Raw genomic sequence first — 5,300 nt, 5'->3', positions numbered from 1 at the left:
GATTTTAAAAAGTTTTAAATGAAGTAATTCACAAGGACCAGGCAGGCTTTCTCCCAGGTAGACATATGTTTGCAAATACAAGGAACATTATTGATATTTTGGAACTCCTGCAAACAAATATTAATACAAAAGCAGTTTTGATATTTATAGATGCGGAGAAGGCCTTTGATAATATCTCCTGGAAGTTTATGAAGAAAAATTTGGAAGGAATGGGAGTGGGGCGGGGGTTTTATAATGGGATAGAGGCAATTTATTCAGAGCAAAAGGCAAAACTGATAGTTAATGGTGTGGTGACAGAAGAGTTTAGAATTGAAAAAGGAACACGACAAGATTGCCCTATATCCCCTTTGTTATTTATATCGGTCCTGGAGGTGCTCTTGAATATGATTAGAGGAGACCGGTGGGTGGAAGGTATCCAGGTCGGAGCGAAACAATACAAACTGAAAGCATTTGCAGATGACCTAGTTTTGACCCTACAGGAGCCAGAGCCCAGTACTAAAAGGGTATTACAACTGATTTATGAGTTTGGTCGAGTGGCGGGATTTAAACTTAATAAGCAAAAAACTAAGGTTTTGGAAAAAAATTTGACTTCTTCAGAATCAGAAAGGTTTCAGAAAGAGACAGAATTAAATGTGGTTAAAAAAGTGAGATACCTAGGGGTAAATATAACAGCGAAGAACAGGAACTTATTTAAGGACAATTATGAAAAATGTGGGTCTGAAATTAAAAGGGACTTAGATGCTTGGTCAAGATTGAAACTTTCTTTGACAGGACGTATTGCTGCAATTAAGATGAATGTATTGCCAAAAATGTTATTTTTGTTTCAAACTTTGCAGATTGTGGACAAAATGGAGTGTTTTGGGAGGTGGCAGAGAGATATTTCAAGATTTGTCTGGCAGGGCAAAAAGCCCAGAATCAAGTTTAAGATATTAACTGATGCTAAAGAAAGAGGGGGATTTGCCCTGCCAGACCTAAAGTTGTATTATGAATCAGCAGCTTTCTGCTGGTTGAAAGACTGGCTACTTCTTGAGAACACTGATGTTTTAGATTTGGAAGGATTCAACAATGCGTTTGGGTGGCATGCATATCTGTGGTATGACAAGGCTAAAATACATAAGAATTTTAAGAACCATGTTGTCAGAAAAGCAGTATTTAATGTCTGGTTGAAATATAAAGACTTATTGGAAAATAAGACCCCAAGGTGCTTATCACCAATGGAGGCCAAGGCCGTGAAAAAACTCAATATGGAGGCCAAATGGCCGAAATATTGGGAAATAATAGAAAAAGATGGAGATAATTGGAGGTTGCAGAGTATGGATAAAATAAAAGATAAAGTGCGAGATTGGCTACATTATGCTCAGATTAAAGAAGTTTTTAAGTTTGATAAAAAGGTAGGATTCCAGGTGGAAAAATCAAAGTTAGAAACTGAACTGTTAGAACCCAGCTCTAAGATACTTTCAAGAATGTATAATTTGCTGTTAAAATGGAATACACAGGATGAAATGGTCAAATCAGCCATGATAAAATGGGCACAGGACATAGGGTATAACATCATGTTTGCTGACTGGGAAAAGTTATGGACCACAGGTTTGAGATTTACGGCATGTAATGCCTTGAAAGAAAATATTATGAAAATGATATACAGATGGTACATGACCCCAGTCAAGCTTGCAAGGATATACCATGTTTCTGATAATAAATGTTGGAAGTGTAAAGAAGCTGAAGGAACATTCTTTCACCTCTGGTGGACTTGCCCTAGAGTGAAGGTTTTCTGGGAAATGATGTATAATGAACTGAAAAAGGTATTTAAGTATACCTTCCCTAAGAAACCAGAGGCCTTTCTCTTGGGCATTGTTGGTCAGAGTGTGCAAAAGAAGGATCGAACCTTTTTTATGTACGCTACAACAGCAGCAAGGATACTCATCGCTAAAAGCTGGAAAACTCAAGAACTACCCACACTGGAAGAATGGCAGATGCAACTGATAGACTATATGGAACTGGCGGAGATGACGGGCAGAATCCGAGACCTGGGAGAAGAACTGGTGGAGGAAGACTGGAAGAAATTCAAGGACTATCTACAAAAATATTGTAAATTGTATGATTGCTAAGAAAGATGTAAGATTAGCAAAAACATGGCTTCAACAAATTAGTTATAAAGAATATAAATTTAAATTCAATTGGAAGATGAAAAGATAAATTTGGGATAATTAATATTTTATGATTAAGCTTCAATAAGAGTATGTTAAACCCCAAAATTTGAGACATTAAATATTGGAAAATTATATTATATGAATTAAATCAAGTTAATAACTTGCTGGTAAAATTTATGTTTAGAAAGCAGGAACAAGAGATGTGAGGAAGTCCAAAGTGGAGAATGAAATGTGGATAATGGAAAATATTATGTTATTATGAATGTCTTTTATTGGTTATATAAAATTTAATAAATATTATTATAAAAAAAATAAGCACACACACATACAAGTGTGCAATGTATGCAAGTGAGCCATCATGCTATTGTCATGGCGACATCACTTGCAGGAGTATTGTAAAGATCAGAGCATCCTTTAAGGAACCCCTCTCAAGAGGCCCTTGGGAAATTTCAGCAGCAGCTAGTGAATGTGAGACCAATATGGGAAGCAAGATGGTAGCTTGCCTAGAAGAGGTTCAGTTGCTGAGGTAGGGTAGAACATTAGATCTGACCATTTGCCAAGGGATACATGGCCAAAAAGCCCAGGGAAACTGTAAAATAAATTCATTTTTGGTCATGGGTGAAAGTCCACATCGGTCTTCTCAAGATTGTACAGATCCTAAATAAAGCAAGCAGGCAGGCAACCACAGGAGGAGATGAAGGGCAAGGAAGAAAGGATGGCAACTCTTAGTCCCAGTTCCTTTTGGGAAGTGACAATGTCTCCTTCTTAGGAGCATAACTGAGGAGAAGGGACAGGAGAATTTGCCGTCCCTCCATGATGACAACCCTACCTAAAACATCTCTCCCCACCCCATGCACTCACAGGAGACTGGCCATTATCAGGCGTCGTTAAAGAGCAATTAGATGGAAATTAAGCTGAGAACAAGTATTGATTAGCTCATTAAGGACGGGGAACCTACTCTGTCGATAGGAATTACCAGCGCTAACCCCATTATCTGCAAGGTTAAAGTCTGCGGTTGGGGGCTCCTCATTAAATATCCCAGAGATTAATCGATCCCTGCCCCTCCCCTCCCTTGCCCAGGGGTCTCTCTGTAATTGTTCTGAAATGTTGGAATGGCAGAGTCCTGGCTCCCTCTTCTTCCCCTGCCCTCCATCCTTTGCTCGAAGAAGCTGACATCAGGTGTGTTGAACTGGGATTGAAATGAGGAAGAAATGAGCAGCGGCAGCAGCAAGATGGAAGGTCTCAAGATCTTGAGAAACTGCAGGTGAAGCCAGCCTGCTTTGTAGATGAAGTGTGCAGCTGAGAATGACTCGATTCCACCAGCTTGAATTCTGACCGTGCCTCAGGCCTGATTTGGAGTAGTAGTAGTAATAGTAGTAATAATAATAATAATAATAATAATAATAATAATAATAATAATAATTTATTGTTATTTATACCCCGCTCAACAGGCTGGGTTTCCCCAGCCACTCTGGGCAGCTTCCAACAGAACACTAAAATACAATAACCTATTAAACATTAAAAGCTTCCCTAAACAGGGCTGCCTTCAGATGTCTTCTAAAAGTTTGGTAGTTATTTTTATCTTTGACATCTGGTGGGAGGGCGTTCCACAGGGCGGGTGCCACTACCGAGAAGGCCCTCTGCCTGGTTCCCTGTAACTTGGCTTCTCGTAGCGAGTGCATTCTCTAGCTCACCAGTAAGGAAGATCAGATTGATGGCTGCCAGTGACAGGGCTTTTCAGTGGTGGCTTCACAAGTTGTTTTATTCTATGCAGTATTGGCCAGCAGGGAAGCATGGGTAAGGCTGCGCTGGTGACCTGCCTTCTCCACCACATGCTTTCCTGCTGCTCCCAAGAAGGAGAGGGACAAAACTCTTGTGAGGTAGGTTAGACACAGCTGGTGCAACTGGCCCAGTCACTCCATGAGCTTTATACCCAAGTGAGGACTTAAATCTGGGTCTCCCTGGTCTTAATACAACACTCTAACCACTACACCACACTGTCTCTCAGCTGTAGGCCTCCCTCACTGTGCTTACAGTCTTGCTGCTTTTAAATGGGCTTTGAAGATTTACCTGCTTTCCAAATCCTTTCGTGAAGATGGCTGCTGGTTTTAATATGTTTCACCCTATTTGCTTTGGTGTATTAATATTATTTTATAGTTGTTGCTTGAAGGGTGTTGGTAAGCCACCTGGAGGAGACTTGTACCTTGAAAGATGGGATATAAATTATTCTCATAATCAAGAAATATAACGAATAGTACATGAATGTCCAATATCTCTGAAAGTACTATCATTGTATGGTGTGGATTCTAATACCAACAGAATTGTGAAGCCCTTCGCCAGCTTGTTTCTGGGCTCAGCTGAAGGTGCTGGGTTTTCTGAGCAACAGTTTGACTAAATGGTCTAGGCCCTGATTATCTCAGGGAACACTTTCTCCAAGATTGGAGACCAGTCAATAAGCACTTCTTGAAAACTGATATCTTTAAAGGGTCTCTTCTATAGGAGCCCAGGAACTTTGGAACTCAATTTGACTGCCCCTCTTCTCTCCTATTGTGAACCTAAAAGTGGAAAGTAACAGACAACTCACTCATAGTAATTCTTCATGCCATCAGAGCAGGAAATGTGTTCTACCTTGGACACATGTGTTTTACAACTTTTTCCGGTAACACAGTTTTGCAAAGTACAATGAAATAGGGTTTAGTGGAGGTGGAATGACATTAAAATGTTTGTGGGTGGGGGAGAAGTTGCGTCATGTAACTTCACAAACATTTAATATGCATGCCAATCATTTCACACTAAGCAAATAAAAAGCAGCTTAAATCCCCAGGCGTTTTGCTCCCTGCTTGTTCTCTGCCCCCACTGGTTCATCTCTCATCCACGGACAATATCTTTGGCCCTTGCCAAACCAATTTGAGCTTGCCAAACTGGAATCTTTCACCTTTCCTGGCAGGAGTTCGCCTCCATGCCAACCACATTCCTGCCAGTTGCAACTTGCCTCTCCCAGTGTTCATTTACCCTGTCCCGGAGCAATGCAACTATTAATCTTGGTTGACGTTTTCCAAAATACTAATTGAGAAGTTAGATAGCAGACGATCCAGCCCTAAAGGTAAAAACACTCTCCACTTAATGGCCTGCTTAATCATAACCAAGCGC

This window comes from Podarcis cretensis, assembly GCF_951804945.1.
Source record: "Podarcis cretensis genome assembly, chromosome: 5".
Taxonomy (NCBI): Eukaryota; Metazoa; Chordata; class Lepidosauria; order Squamata; family Lacertidae; genus Podarcis; species Podarcis cretensis.
This window is presented reverse-complemented; position numbering follows the sequence as displayed.